This window comes from Pleurodeles waltl, chromosome 12 (genome assembly GCF_031143425.1).
Source record: "Pleurodeles waltl isolate 20211129_DDA chromosome 12, aPleWal1.hap1.20221129, whole genome shotgun sequence".
In the NCBI taxonomy this organism is placed as follows: domain Eukaryota; kingdom Metazoa; phylum Chordata; class Amphibia; order Caudata; family Salamandridae; genus Pleurodeles; species Pleurodeles waltl.
Window position 1 is genome coordinate 110,272,390 of NC_090451.1, and position 17,358 is coordinate 110,289,747.

Genomic DNA, 17,358 nt, shown 5'->3' on the forward strand with positions numbered 1-17,358 from the left:
CCACGTCTATTACTACATGTGCTTTCTATTTACTTTCTATTTCAATCTGGGTATCTGCCTTACTGCCTATTTCTGCCCATCTCTGTTTATGTTAACACTTTAAAGCCTACATGCTGACTACCAAGGTCTTTGTGGCGTGGTTATTTCTAAAGCAGGCGCGTGTGATTGACAGCGGTTTCTGTGAAACTGATTATATCTCATCCATGATTTACTAACAGCTACATACCTGCCTTTCTGCCTACAAACCTGTACAGATGCATCAGTTCATGTGGCTTATTTATGACGATCTGTTTAACCTTCTATCCGTCCTTCTATCTGTGCAACTGTCTTACAGTTCCCCCTCTTTTATGTTGTTACAACACTATTTGTTAAACAAACCTTCACAGTCAGAAGGGCTTCCAGGCGCTGTTATTTATTAAAAAAACTGCAAAGAACACCAGTTTATGCAATGTTGATGACATTTACTTCACCCCTTCATTGTTGCATTAATGGGTTTTCAAGTCACAAAACGGGTCCCTGATGAAGCCTTAGTGGACTTCTGAGCTGCTGTAGCTCTGTGGGGTCTCCAGCTCTCCTAGGGCCTCAGATCTACCACTACAACACCAGCCTTACCCTAAGTTGTGCAGCAGATTTTTTATTTTTTTTATTTATTGGTATTTCAGATGGTACATATTATTCACAGGATTGTAACAGGTTGCAGAGCTGTATGAATCTCCTTTCCATCACAACTTCTGAACAGTTACCCATTACGGCTATTATATTATGTTACCACCACGCTGAGGGCTGTTCCTTGCATAAATCTGTAAGCAGGCTTGTGATCTGTGGTGTGGGCCTCCTGTGGGTCTCCGGTTCAGCGCTGTATGCCCATGGAGCAGGGTGGTCGGTTGCCACCATTTCCAGCTCTGGCACGTCAGGTACTCATCATCTCTTATTACAACAAATAACAAGCAAGCCAAACAACTTGCCCAGAAACGAGACCTAACTACGCATCGTGTGAGTGTGTCTACAGCTGTATGGGGCCCAGCCGGGGGGGGGAAGGGACCCAGGGGAACCCTCCCCAGTGTATGATCTTCCAGGGAGGTCTAGGAGAGGTGTGTTTGTCGTGCTCCTAACTCCGCAAGTTAACAGGCCCATCTGCATCGTCATCATAGTCATGTCAGGAGTGTTCCATTCTCCCGCCACCTCTGCCCATAGGGGAGCTATCTGTCTGTTCCACAGCCCTCTCATTTCTTCCCTCTGAAGTGCCCTTTCTTCTGCCTTGCCAAGGAAGTGATGTCTGCTTATAGCACGTGTCCTACTTTTATAATGTTTTCAGGGCACTTCGCCCACTTCATATCTAGCCAAAATCCTTTAGCACTGGGAGACCAAGTGTCTGCTGAATATCTTACCTCCACCATTGGGGGTATAAAAGGTGTACTTTGGCTCTGTTGTAAATTATTATATAGGGCTCAGTTTGGTTGGGTTGTGAATTGCTGTCAAGCTCTAAATCTCAGAATTCTCTTAGTCACACCTTTTTATGTCTTGCGTACACAGTGAATGTGCTGTGAGACATATTGTTTAGAATTCAGTGGGCTTACCACACGCCCATAGCTTACTTACCATTAATTGTTTTTTATGTCACTCACATTTGCAATATTTCGATTGCTTAGCTCCCATAGACTGAATCTTCCTTTCTTGTGTTCATTCCTCCATGGAGGATGGACCAAGTACATGTGTTCTTTTCGTCTTTCTACAGTACGCTATTTTTTATATTTTAAAAGTGTTTTCGTATCATTCTTGGATGTGCAATGTGCTTTCCAACATTCATGACAAGCATACAGATTATTTTTCACCCTAAACGCCGTCTCTATTGACACTTTAGTTACTTTCTCACACTGTATTCCTCTACATGACTATACTCTACTCCCCTCAGTGCCACTGTACTCTACACTGTGCAACTCTATACCACTCCACTCTACTCAGTTCTACTCCACTCTAATCTACATTGTTCCACTCTATCACTCCACTCTATGCCACTCTAATCTATGCCACTCCACTATACGCCACTTCACTCCACTTTATGCTACTCCATTCTATGCCACTCCACCCTGTCACTCTCTGCTATGCCCCTCTACTCCACTCCACTCCACTCTACTCTATGCCACTTCCCTTCATTCCTCTCTACGCCACCCTACTTCATAGAATGCCACTTTATGTGACTCTATGCCACTCTGCTCTACATCACTCTAGAATACTCAACTGAACTCTACTCTATACAATTCCACTCTACTTTACTCCTCTCCACTCTATGCCTCTCCACTCTATGCTACTCTACTCCAGTCTACTGTACGCCACTTTATTTGATCCCATTCTACTCTACGCCACTGTACACCACTCAACTCTATGCCACTCTACTCCGTTGCACCCCTCTCTACTCTACGCTACTCTACTCCATGCTACTATACTCCACTCTAAGCCACTGTACTCTCCACCACTAAGCTCTATTCCACTCTACTGTATGCCACTCCATGCCACTCTAATCCACCCCACAGAATGCCACTCTACTCAACTCCATGCCATTCCACACTTTTGCACTCTACCCTACTCTGTGCCTCTCCATTCCACTCCATGCTACTCCACTCTATCCCACTACGCTCTACTCTAGTTCACTCTATGCCACTCCACTTTACTCTCTCCCACTCTACTCTATACTACTTCATTCCATGCCACTTCACTGTACTCCACTCCACTCCATCTCACACAATATCACTCAATGGCACTACATGCGCTCTACTCTATGCCACTCTACTGCACACTACTCTATGCTGTGCCACTCTACACTACTCTCCTGTAGGCCTTTCTACTCTATGCCACTTTTTTCTCTGCTCCTCTCTACACCACAGTGTCACTCCATGCAACGCGACTGTATGCTACTCAACTCCACAACACTCTACTTCATGCAGTCCAACTCCACTCCTCCTAATTCTTTGCCACCCCTCTCCATGACACACTGTTCTCTGACTCTATGCCATTCCATGCCACTTCGCTCTACACCACACTATGCCACTCTACACCACACTACTTTACTCTATGCTACTCTATGCCATTCTATGCAACCTCACTCCTCTCTACCCCACTCTGCTCTATGCCACTCCATTCCTCACAATGCTATTCAACGCCATGCCATGGCACACCACTTCATTATATTCCACTGTATTCTATGACACATTACGTCACTCTACTCTTTGCACTTCAATCTACTCCCTTCTATGACCCTCCATTCATCACCACTCCATTGTTTGCTAGTCAAGTTTACGCCACTTCATTCCACACAATGCAACTCTAAAGCAGTATGCACCAAGCAGCTGAATGTGTCTGAAGAGACACCCAGAAAAGAAAAAAACAACAATATGTGGGGGCCTGTTCCGAGCCCCTCCTGGCCTGGAGGAGTTTGGTCGGCCTTGGATTAAGTTTTTGCAGTGTTCACTTCCCCGACCCCAGCACTCATAGAACACTTGAGACTTGCAGGGCAGAGTGGTGGATCTTGTTAAGAAGTCTGGGCTTCTTGGTTTATGGGGAGTCTTGTCACTGGAAGCAGAGAGGTAAATATTTGCTGTGATCTGCTACTCAAAGAAAAGACCCTGATCTAACTTGAAAAGATGGGTTTTAAACAAACGCTAAATCTATCCACTCCACAGACACTTTGACCTTTTTTAAGCCTATCAGAGCCACACCAGGCTAGTCTTTTCAGAGCCCAAGTAGCTCTCCGTGATCGTAGAGTGGTTAGTACTCTGCGTTGTGGCCGCAGCAACCTCGGTTCGAATCCGAATCACGGCATTGCGGGTGGTAATGTCACGGCAGTTGGGCAGCATTTTTATTCTCACTTCTTAATATTTACATGAGTTAAGAGCTTGAACCTAATTTCAACGGTGAAATTAAATGTCTTTGAAGAACGCGTTAACAATGTTATTATTTATTTCACCTTTCTGCGCTTTTACGTTTGTGGCGGTCCTGATGTGAAAAGTATGAGCTACAGTTTGGTTTCACGGGACCCGGTCAGCAAGAGGGATGGATGTCTGTGTCTCCTGTACCTGCAGCGCCGAGGCTCCTGTACTGACGCGGAGTAGCTTTCAATGTTGAAAGGGATCCTGCTAGTCAAATATCAGTTTTTGCAGCAATTCAGGCCGCGAAGAAAAAAGGTCTAAAAATAAATATTTGTATAGAAAGTAAGACTGAGCTCCCAAGGGTCTGAAAGAAAGAGGCGACGGAGAAGGACACTGAGAGGCGCACTCACCCAATCAGCGTTTGGCTTCATCATCCCGCACCCGACGGATCACCGGGCAGCTAGAGGGAAAGTTTTAAAACTTAAGCCAAGTTTATTAGTCGTGGTCGAATCGTGAATTACACAATTACGCTCCTTTGTGGAATTTGGAGTAATGTGGGGAAAGACATCTACCCAAGAGCGGAGGAAAAGAGTGCGATCAGCGGCTGTTGTGCCAGTTCTGTTGCATTTAGAGCGATTTTCTTGTGCAAAGTGTATATCAGGTTCCTTTCGGATCTGAGCGTGTATTTTGCACCAGGAAAATAGCCTTGTGTAATTCTGTACAACCTCGCATAATGTTGCTGTAATTTCGCGTAATTACACTGCAGTGAGTTACACTGGTTACGCCCATCCCTACATTTGACTCATGTTTAACAGAGGTCCGTCCATCCATTGATCCATTCATCTGTCCATCCATTTTTTGCCTGTGTGCCTGCCTATCTATCTGCTCACCTACCTGTGCGTGACTGTGAACCTGTCTAATAGAGTGTTGATGCCTGGCTGTATGCTTTGTTAACACTATAACGCTCATAGGGACATTGAGGAGGACATCTTGGCGCTATGGTTTTTTTTGGTATGAAGCAACCGTTTTCAAATCCTGACAGTCCACACAAAGTTGATCATATGTGATCCCATTTTCGTACCAACAGCTGCTTCTCTATATACTTATCGGTCCACGTCTATTACTACATGTGCTTTCTATTTACCTTTCTATTTCAATCTGGGTATCTGCCTTACTGCCTATTTCTGCCCATCTCTGTTTATGTTAACACTTTAAAGCCTACATGCTGACTACCAAGGTCTTTGTGGCGTGGTTCTTTCTAAAGCAGGCACGTGTGATTTACAGTGGTTTCTGTGACGCTGATTATATCTCATCCATGATTTACTAACAGCTACATACCTGCCTTTCTGTCTACAAACCTGTACAGATGCATCGGTGCATGTGGCTTATTTATGACGATCTGTTTAACCTTCTATACGTCCTTCTATCTGTGCAACTGTCTTACAGTTCCCCCTATTTTATGTTGTTACAACACTATTTGTTAAACAAACCTTCACAGTCAGAAGGGCTTCCAGGCGCTGTTATTTATTTAAAAAACTGCAAAGAACACCAGTTTATGCAATGTTGATGACATTTACTTCACCCCTTTATTGTTGCATTAATGGGTTTTCAAGTCACAAAACGGGTCCCTGATGAAGCCTAAGTGGACTTCTGAGCTGCTGTAGCTCTGTGGGGTCTCCAGCTCTCCTAGGGCCTCAGATCTACCACTACAACACCAGCCTTACCCTAAGTTGTGCAGCAGATTTTTTATTTTGTTTATTTATTGGTATTTCAGATGGTACATATTATTCACAGGATTGTAACAGGTTGCAGAGCTGTATGAATCTCCTTTCCATGACAACTTTTGAACAGTTACCCATTTCTGCTATTATATTATGTTACCACCACGCTGAGGGCTGTTCCTTGCATAAATCTGTAAGCAGGCTTGTGATCTGTGGTGTGGGCCTCCTGTGGGTCTCCGGTTCAGCGCTGTATGCCCATGGAGCAGGGTGGTCGGTTGCCACCATTTCCAGCTCTGGCACGTCAGGTACTCATCATCTCTTATTACAACAAATAACAAGCAAGCCAAACAACTTGCCCAGAAACGAGACCTAACTACGCATCGTGTGAGTGTGTCTACAGCTGTATGCGGCCCAGCCGGGGGGGGAAGGGACCCAGGGGAACCCTCCCCAGTGTATGATCTTCCAGGGAGGTCTAGGAGAGGTGAGTTTGTCGTGCTCCTAACTCCGCAAGTTAAGAGGCCCATCTGCATCGTCATCATAGTCATGTCAGGAGTGTTCCATGCTCCCGCCACCTCTGCCCATAGGGGAGCTATCTGTCTGTTCCTCAGCCCTCTCATTTCTTCCCTCTGAAGTGCCCTTTCTTCTGCCTTGCCAAGGAAGTGATGTCTGCTTATAGCACGTGTCCTACTTTTATAATGTTTTCAGGGCACTTCGCCCACTTCATATCTAGCCAAAATCCTTTAGCACTGGGAGACCACGTGTCTGCTGAATATCTTACCTCCACCATTGGGGGTATAAAAGGTGTACTTTTGCTCTGTTGTAAATTATTATATAGGGCTCAATTTGGTTGGGTTGTGAATTGCTGTCAAGCTCTAAATCTCAGAATTCTCTTAGTCACACCTTTTTATGTCTTGCGTACACAGTGAATGTGCTGTGAGACATATTGTTTAGAAGTCAGTGGGCTTACCACACGCCCATAGCTTACTTACCATTAATTGTTTTCTATGTCACTCACATTTGCAATATTTCGATTGCTTAGCTCCCATAGACTGAATCTTCCTTTCTTGTGTTCATTCCTCCATGGAGGATGGACAAAGTACATGTGTTCTTTTCGTCTTTCTACAGTACGCTATATTTTATATTTTAAAAGTGTTTTCGTATCATTCTTGGATGTGCAATGTGCTTTCCAACATTCATGACAAGCATACAGCTTATTTTTCACCCTAAACGCCGTCTCTATTGACACTTTAGTTACTTTCTCACACTGTATTCCTCTGCATGACTATACTCTACTCCCCTCAGTGCCACTGTACTCTACACTGTGCAACTCTATACCACTCCACTCTACTCAGTTCTACTCCACTCTAATCTACATTGTTCCACTCTATCACTCCACTCTATGCCACTCTAATCTATGCCACTCCACTATACGCCACTTCACTCCACTTTATGCTACTCCATTCTATGCCACTCCACCCTGTCACTCTCTGCTATGCCCCTCTACTCCACTCCACTCTACTCTATGCCACTTCCCTTCATTCCTCTCTACGCCACCCTACTTCATAGAATGCCACTTTATGTGACTCTATGTCACTCTGCTCTACATCACTCTAGAATACTCAACTGAACTCTACTCTATACAATTCCACTCTACTTTACTCCTCTCCACTCTATGCCTCTCCACTCTATGCTACTCTACTCCAGTCTACTGTACGCCACTTTATTTGATCCCATTCTACTCTACGCCACTGTACACCACTCAACTCTATGCCACTCTACTCCGTTGCACCCCTCTCTACTCTACGCTACTCTAGTCCATGCTACTATACTCCACTCTAAGCCACTGTACTCTCCACCACTAAGCTCTATTCCACTCTACTGTATGCCACTCCATGCCACTCTAATCCACCCCACAGAATGCCACTCTACTTTATGCCACTCCACTCAACTCCATGCCATTCCACACTTTTGCACTCTACCCTACTCTGTGCCTCTCCATTCCACTCCATGCTACTCCACTCTATCCCACTACGCTCTACTCTAGTTCACTCTATGCCACTCCACTTTACTCTCTCCCACTCTACTCTATACTACTTCATTCCATGCCACTTCACTGTACTCCACTCCACTCCATCTCACACAATATCACTCAATGGCACTACATGCGCTCTACTCTATGCCACTCTACTGCACACTACTCTATGCTGTGCCACTCTACACTACTCTCATATAGGCCTTTCTACTCTATGCCACTTTTTTCTCTGCTCCTCTCTACACCACAGTGTCACTCCATGCAACCGACTGTATGCTACTCAACTCCACAACACTCTACTTCATGCAGTCCGACTCCACTCCTCCTAATTCTTTGCCACCCCTCTCCATGACACACTGTTCTCTGACTCTATGCCATTCCATGCCACTTCACTCTACACCACACTATGCCACTCTACACCACACTACTTTACTCTATGCTACTCTATGCCATTCTATGCAACCTCACTCCTCTCTACCCCACTCTGCTCTATGCCACTCCATTCCTCACAATGCTATTCAACGCCATGCCAAGGCACACCACTTCATTATATTCCACTGTATTCTATGACACATTACGTCACTCTACTCTTTGCACTTCAATCTACTCCCTTCTATGACCCTCCATTCATCACCACTCCATTGTTTGCTAGTCAAGTTTACGCCACTTCATTCCACACAATGCAACTCTAAAGCAGTATGCACCAAGCAGCTGAATGTGTCTGAAGAGACACCCAGAAAAGAAAAAAACAACAATATGTGGGGGCCTGTTCCGAGCCCCTCCTGGCCTGGAGGAGTTTGGTCGGCCGTGGATTAAGTTTTTGCAGTGTTCACTTCCCCGACCCCAGCACTCATAGAACACTTGAGACTTGCAGGGCAGAGTGGTGGATCTTGTTAAGAAGTCTGGGCTTCTTGGTTTATGGGGAGTCTTGTCACTGGAAGCAGAGAGGTAAATATTTGCTGTGATCTGCTACTCAAAGAAAAGACCCTGATCTAACTTGAAAAGATGGGTTTTAAACAAACGCTAAATCTATCCACTCCACGGACACTGTGACCTTTTTTCAGCCTATCAGAGCCACACCAGGGTAGTCTTTTCAGAGCCCAAGTAGCTCGCCGTGATCGTATAGTGGTTAGTACTCTGCGTTGTGGCCGCAGCAACCTCGGTTCGAATCCGAATCACAGCATTGCGGGTGGCAATGTCACGGCAGTTGGGCAGCATTTTTATTCTCACTTCTTAATATTTACATGAGTTAAGAGCTTGAACCTAATTTCAACGGTGAAATTAAATGTCTCTGAAGAACGCGTTAACAATGTTATTATTTATTTCACCTTTCTGCGCTTTTACGTTTGTGGCGGTCCTGATGTGAAAAGTATGAGCTACAGTTTGGTTTCACGGGACCCGGTCAGCAAGAGGGATGGATGTCTGTGTCTCCTGTACCTGCAGCGCCGTGGCTCCTGTACTGACGTTGTTGAAAGGGATCCTGCTGGTCAAATATCAGTTTTTGCAGCAATTCAGGCCGCGAAGAAAAAAGGTCTAAAAATAAATATTTGTATAGAAAGTAAGACTGAGCTCCCAAGGGTCTGAAAGAAAGAGGCGACGGAGAAGGACACTGAGAGGCGCGCTCACCCAATCAGCGTTTGGCTTCATCATCCCGCACCCGATGGATCACCGGGCAGCTAGAGGGAAAGTTTTAAAACTTAAGCCAAGTTTATTAGTCGTGGTCGAATCGTGAATTACACAATTACGCTCCTTTGTGGAATTTGGAGTAATGTGGGGAAAGACATCTACCCAAGAGCGGAGGAAAAGAGCGCGAGCAGCGGCTGTTGTGCCAGTTCTGTTGCATTTAGAGCGATTTTCTTGTGCAAAGTGTATATCAGGTTCCTTACGGATCTGAGCGTGTATTTTGCACCAGGAAAATAGCCTTGTGTAATTCTGTACAACCTCGCATAATGTTGCTGTAATTTCGCGTAATTACACTGCAGTGAGTTACACTGGTTACGCCCATCCCTACATTTGACTCATGTTTAACAGAGAGGTCCGTCCATCTATTGATCCTCTCATCTGTCCATCCATCTTTTTGCCTGTGTGCCTGCTTATCTATCTGCTCACCTACCTGTGCGTGACTGTGAACCTGTCTAACAGAGTGTTGATGCCTGGCTGTATGCTTTGTTAACACTATAACGCTCATAGGGACATTGAGGAGGACATCTTGGCGCTATTGTTTTTTTTGGTATGAAGCAACCGTTTTCAAATCCTGACAGTCCACACAAAGTTGATCATATGTGATCCCATTTTCGTACCAACAGCTGCTTCTCTATATACTTATCGGTCCACGTCTATTACTACATGTGCTTTCTATTTACTTTCTATTTCAATCTGGGTATCTGCCTTACTGCCTATTTCTGCCCATCTCTGTTTATGTTAACACTTTAAAGCCTATATGCTGACTGCCAAGGTCTTCGTGGCGTGGTTATTTCTAAAGCAGGCGTGTGTGATTTACAGCGGTTTCTGTGAAGCTGATTATATCTCATCCATGATTTACTAACAGCTACATACCTGCCTTTCTGTCTACAAACCTGTACAGATGCATCGGTGCATGTGGCTTATTTATGACGATCTGTTTAACCTTCTATCTGTCCTTCTATCTGTGCAACTGTCTTACAGTTCCCCCTCTTTTATGTTGTTACAACACTATTTGTTAAACAAACCTTCACAGTCAGAAGGGCTTCCAGGCGCTGTTATTTATTAAAAAAACTGCAAAGAACACCAGTTTATGCAATGTTGATGACATTTACTTCACCCCTTTATTGTTGCATTAATGGGTTTTCAAGTCACAAAACGGGTCCCTGATGAAGCCTAAGTGGACTTCTGAGCTGCTGTAGCTCTGTGGGGTCTCCAGCTCTCCTAGGGCCTCAGATCTACCACTACAACACCAGCCTTACCCTAAGTTGTGCAGCAGAATTTTTATTTTTTTTATTTATTGGTATTTCAGATGGTACATATTATTCACAGGATTGTAACAGGTTGCAGAGCTGTATGAATCTCCTTTCCATGACAACTTTTGAACAGTTACCCATTACTGCTATTATATTATGTTACCACCACGCTGAGGGCTGTTCCTTGCATAAATCTGTAAGCAGGCTTGTGATCTGTGGTGTGGGCCTCCTGTGGGTCTCCGGTTCAGCGCTGTATGCCCATGGAGCAGGGTGGTCGGTTGCCACCATTTCCAGCTCTGGCACTTCAGGTACTCATCATCTCTTATTACAACAAATAACAAGCAAGCCAAACAACTTGCCCAGAAACGAGACCTAACTACGCATCGTGTGAGTGTGTCTACAGCTGTATGGGGCCCAGCCGGGGGGGGAAAGGACCCAGGGGAACCCTCCCCAGTGTATGATCTTCCAGGGAGGTCTAGGAGAGGTGTGTTTGTCGTGCTCCTAACTCCGCAAGTTAAGAGGCCCATCTGCATCGTCATCATAGTCATGTCAGGAGTGTTCCATGCTCCCGCCACCTCTGCCCATAGGGGAGCTATCTGTCTGTTCCTCAGCCCTCTCATTTCTTCCCTCTGAAGTGCCCTTTCTTCTGCCTTGCCAAGGAAGTGATGTCTGCTTATAGCACGTGTCCTACTTTTATAATGTTTTCAGGGCACTTCGCCCACTTCATATCTAGCCAAAATCCTTTAGCACTGGGAGACCACGTGTCTGCTAAATATCTTACCTCCACCATTGGGGGTATAAAAGGTGTACTTTGGCTCTGTTGTAAATTATTATATAGGGCTCAATTTGGTTGGGTTGTGAATTGCTGTCAAGCTCTAAATCTCAGAATTCTCTTAGTCACACCTTTTTATGTCTTGCGTACACAGTGAATGTGCTGTGAGACATATTGTTTAGAATTCAGTGGGCTTACCACACGCCCATAGCTTACTTACCATTAATTGTTTTCTATGTCACTCACATTTGCAATATTTCGATTGCTTAGCTCCCATAGACTGAATCTTCCTTTCTTGTGTTCATTCCTCCATGGAGGATGGACCAAGTACATGTGTTCTTTTCGTCTTTCTACAGTACGCTATTTTTTATATTTTAAAAGTGTTTTCGTATCATTCTTGGATGTGCAATGTGCTTTCCAACATTCATGACAAGCATACAGCTTATTTTTCACCCTAAACGCCGTCTCTATTGACACTTTAGTTACTTTCTCACACTATATTCCTCTGCATGACTATACTCTACTCCCCTCAGTGCCACTGTACTCTACACTGTGCAACTCTATACCACTCCACTCTACTCAGTTCTACTCCACTCTAATCTACATTGTTCCACTCTATCACTCCACTCTATGCCACTCTAATCTATGCCACTCCACCCTGTCACTCTCTGCTATGCCCCTCTACTCCACTCCACTCCACTCTACTCTATGACACTTCCCTTCATTCCTCTCTACGTCACCCTACTTCATAGAATGCCACTTTATGTGACTCTATGCCACTCTGCTCTACATCACTCTAGAATACTCAACTGAACTCTACTCTATACAACTCCACTCTACTTTACTCCTCTCCACTCTATGCCTCTCCACTCTATGCTACTCTACTCCAGTCTACTGTACACAACTTTATTTTATCCCATTCTACTCTACGCCACTGTACACCACTCAACTCTATGCCACTCTACTCCGTTGCACCCCTCTCTACTCTACGCTACTCTACTCCATGCTACTATACTCCACTCTAAGGCACTGTATTCTCCACCACTAAGCTCTATTCCACTCTACTGTATGCCACTCCATGCCACTCTAATCCACCCCACAGAATGCCACTCTACTCTATGCCACTCCACTCAACTCCATGCCATTCCACACTTTTGCACTCTACCCTACTCTGTGCCTCTCCATTCCACTCCATGCCACTCCACTCTATCCCACTACGCTCTACTCTAGTTCACTCTATGCCACTCCACTTTACTCTCTCCCACTCTACTCTATACTACATCATTCCATGCCACTTCACTGTACTCCACTCCACTCCATCTCACACAATATCACTCAATGGCACTACATGCGCTCTACTCTATGCCACTCTACTGCACACTACTCTATGCTGTGCCACTCTACACTACTCTCCTGTAGGCCTTTCTACTCTATGCCACTTTTTAGTCTGCTCCTCTCTACACCACAGTGTCACTCCATGCAACGCGACTGTATGCTACTCAACTCCACAACACTCTACTTCATGCAGTCCGACTCCACTCCTCCTAATTCTTTGCCACCCCTCTCCATGACACACTGTTCTCTGACTCTATGCCATTCCATGCCACTTCACTCTACACCACACTATGCCACTCTACACCACACTACTTTACTCTATGCTACTCTATGCCATTCTATGCAACCTCACTCCTCTCTACCCCACTCTGCTCTATGCCACTCCATTCCTCACAATGCTATTCAACGCCATGCCAAGGCACACCACTTCATTATATTACACTGTATTCTATGACACATTACGTCACTCTACTCTTTGCACTTCAATCTACTCCCTTCTATGACCCTCCATTCATCACCACTCCATTGTTTGCTAGTCAAGTTTACGCCACTTCATTCCACACAATGCAACTCTAAAGCAGTATGCACCAAGCAGCTGAATGTGTCTGAAGAGACACCCAGAAAAGAAAAAAAAAACAATATGTGGGGGCCTGTTCCGAGCCCCTCCTGGCCTGGAGGAGTTTGGTCGGCCGTGGATTAAGTTTTTGCAGTGTTCACTTCCCCGACCCCAGCACTCATAGAACACTTGAGACTTGCAGGGCAGAGTGGTGGATCTTGTTAAGAAGTCTGAGCTTCTTGGTTTATGGGGAGTCTTGTCACTGGAAGCAGAGAGGTAAATATTTGCTGTGATCTGCTACTCAAAGAAAAGACCCTGATCTAACTTGAAAAGATGGGTTTTAAACAAACGCTAAATCTATCCACTCCACGGACACTGTGACCTTTTTTCAGCCTATCAGAGCCACACCAGGGTAGTCTTTTCAGAGCCCAAGTAGCTCGCTGTGATCGTATAGTGGTTAGTACTCTGCGTTGTGGCCGCAGCAACCTCGGTTCGAATCCGAGTCACGGCATTGCGGGTGTCAATGTCACGGCAGTTGGGCAGCATTTTTATTCTCACTTCTTAATATTTACATGAGTTAAGAGCTTGAACCTAATTTCAACGGTGAAATTAAATGTCTTTGAAGAACGCGTTAACAATGTTATTATTTATTTCACCTTTCTGCGCTTTTACGTTTGTGGCGGTCCTGATGTGAAAAGTATGAGCTACAGTTTGGTTTCACGGGACCCGGTCAGCAAGAGGGATGGATGTCTGTGTCTCCTGTACCTGCAGCGCCGAGGCTCCTGTACTGACGCGGAGTAGCTTTCAATGTTGAAAGGGATCCTGCTAGTCAAATATCAGTTTTTGCAGCAATTCAGGCCGCGAAGAAAAAAGGTCTAAAAATAAATATTTGTATAGAAAGTAAGACTGAGCTCCCAAGGGTCTGAACGAAAGAGGCGACGGAGAAGGACACTGAGAGGCGCGCTCACCCAATCAGCGTTTGGCTTCATCATCCCGCACCCGACGGATCACCGGGCAGCTAGAGGGAAAGTTTTAAAACTTAAGCCAAGTTTATTAGTCGTGGTCGAATCGTGAATTACACAATTACGCTCCTTTGTGGAATTTGGAGTAATGTGGGGAAAGACATCTACCCAAGAGCGGAGGAAAAGAGCGCGAGCAGCGGCTGTTGTGCCAGTTCTGTTGCATTTAGAGCTATTTTCTTGTGCAAAGTGTATATCAGGTTCCTTTCGGATCTGAGCGTGTATTTTGCACCAGGAAAATAGCCTTGTGTAATTCTGTACAACCTCGCATAATGTTGCTGTAATTTCGCGTAATTACACTGCAGTGAGTTACACTGGTTACGCCCATCCCTACATTTGACTCATGTTTAACAGAGAGGTCCGTCCATCTATTGATCCATTCATCTGTCCATCCATCTTTTTGCCTGTGTGCCTGCTTATCTATCTGCTCACCTACCTGTGCGTGACTGTGAACCTGTCTAACAGAGTGTTGATGCCTGGCTATATGCTTTGTTAACACTATAACGCTCATAGGGACATTGAGGAGGACATCTTGGCGCTATGGTTTTTTTTGGTATGAAGCAACCGTTTTCAAATCCTGACAGTCCACACAAAGTTGATCATATGTGATCCCATTTTCGTACCAACAGCTGCTTCTCTATATACTTATCGGTCCACATCTATTACTACATGTGCTTTATATTTACTTTCTATTTCAATCTGGGTATCTGCCTTACTGCATATTTCTGCCCATCTCTGTTTATGTTAACACTTTAAAGCCTATATGCTGACTACCAAGGTCTTTGTGGCGTGGTTATTTCTAAAGCAGGCGCGTGTGATTTACAGCGGTTTCTGTGAAGCTGATTATATCTCATCCATGATTTACTAACAGCTACATACCTGCCTTTCTGTCTACAAACCTGTACAGATGCATCGGTGCATGTGGCTTATTTATGACGATCTGTTTAACCTTCTATCCGTCCTTCTATCTGTGCAACTGTCTTACAGTTCCCCCTCTTTTATGTTGTTACAACACTATTTGTTAAACAAACCTTCACAGTCAGAAGGGCTTCCAGGCACTGTTATTTATTAAAAAAACTGCAAAGAACACCAGTTTATGCAATGTTGATGACATTTACTTCACCCCTTTATTGTTGCATTAATGGGTTTTCAAGTCACAAAACGGGTCCCTGATGAAGCCTAAGTGGACTTCTGAGCTGCTGTAGCTCTGTGGGGTCTCCAGCTCTCCTAGGGCCTCAGATCTACCACTACAACACCAGCCTTACCCTAAGTTGTGCAGCAGATTTTTTATTTTTTTTATTTATTGGTATTTCAGATGGTACATATTATTCACAGGATTGTAACAGGTTGCAGAGCTGTATGAATCTCCTTTCCATGACAACTTTTGAACAGTTACCCATTACGGCTATTATATTATGTTACCACCACGCTGAGGGCTGTTCCTTGCATAAATCTGTAAGCAGGCTTGTGATCTGTGGTGTGGGCCTCCTGTGGGTCTCCGGTTCAGCGCTGTATCCCATGGAGCAGGGTGGTCGGTTGCCACCATTTCCAGCTCTGGCACGTCAGGTACTCATCATCTCTTATTACAACAAATAACAAGCAAGCCAAACAACTTGCCCAGAAACGAGACCTAACTACGCATCGTGTGAGTATGTCTACAGCTGTATGGGGCCCAGCCGGGGGGGGGAAGGGACCCAGGGGAACCCTCCCCAGTGTATGATCTTCCAGGGAGGTCTAGGAGAGGTGTGTTTGTCGTGCTCCTAACTCCGCAAGTTAAGAGGCCCATCTGCATCGTCATCATAGTCATGTCAGGAATGTTCCATTCTCCCGCCACCTCTGCCCATAGGGGAGCTATCTGTCTGTTCCACAGCCCTCTCATTTCTTCCCTCTGAAGTGGCCTTTCTTCTGCCTTGCCAAGGAAGTGATGTCTGATTATAGCACGTGTCCTACTTTTATAATGTTTTCAGGGCACTTCGCCCACTTCATATCTAGCCAAAATCCTTTAGCACTGGGAGACCACGTGTCTGCTGAATATCTTACCTCCACCATTGGGGGTATAAAAGGTGTACTTTGGCTCTGTTGTAAATTATTATATAGGGCTCAGTTTGGTTGGGTTGTGAATTGCTGTCAAGCTCTAAATCTCAGAATTCTCTTAGTCACACCTTTTTATGTCTTGCGTACACAGTGAATGTGCTGTGAGACATATTGTTTAGAATTCAGTGGGCTTACCACACGCCCATAGCTTACTTACCATTAATTGTTTTCTATGTCACTCACATTTGCAATATTTCGATTGCTTAGCTCCCATAGACTGAATCTTCCTTTCTTGTGTTCATTCCTCCATGGAGGATGGACCAAGTACATGTGTTCTTTTCGTCTTTCTACAGTACGCTATTTTTTGTATTTTAAAAGTGTTTTCGTATCATTCTTGGATGTGCAATGTGCTTTCCAACATTCATGACAAGCATACAGCTTATTTTTGACCCTAAACGCCGTCTCTATTGACACTTTAGTTACTTTCTCACACTGTATTCCTCTGCATGACTATACTCTACTCCCCTCAGTGCCACTGTACTCTACACTGTGCAACTCTAACCACTCCACTCTACTCAGTTCTACTCCACTCTAATCTACATTGTTCCACTCTATCACTCCACTCTATGCCACTCTAATCTATGCCACTCCACTATACGCCACTTCACTCCACTTTATGCTACTCCATTCTATGCCACTCCACCCTGTCACTCTCTGCTATGCCCCTCTACTCCACTCCACTCTACTCTATGCCACGTCCCTCCATTCCTCTCTACGCCACCCTACTTCATAGAATGCCACTTTATGTGACTCTATGCCACTCTGCTCTACATCACTCTAGAATACTCAACTGAACTCTACTCTATACAATTCCACTCTACTTTACTCCTCTCCACTCTATGCCTCTCCACTCTATGCTACTCTACTCCAGTCTACTGTACGCCACTTTATTTTATCCCATTCTACTCTACGCCACTGTACACCACTCAACTCTATGCCACTCTACTCCGTTGCACCCCTCTCTACTCTACGCTACTCTACTCCATGCTACTATACTCCACTCTAAGCCACTGTACTCTCCACCACTAAG

The 17,358-nt window shown here is 44.9% G+C and overlaps 1 non-coding gene across 1 annotated transcript; it reads left to right on the top strand.

Moving 5' to 3' along the window:
* The first annotated feature begins 13,654 nt into the window (after window positions 1-13,654).
* TRNAH-GUG (transfer RNA histidin (anticodon GUG)) lies at window positions 13,655-13,726 on the top strand. Its single transcript has one exon. It is a non-coding gene; the product is annotated as a tRNA-His (tRNA).
* Window positions 13,727-17,358: the final 3,632 nt, after the last annotated feature.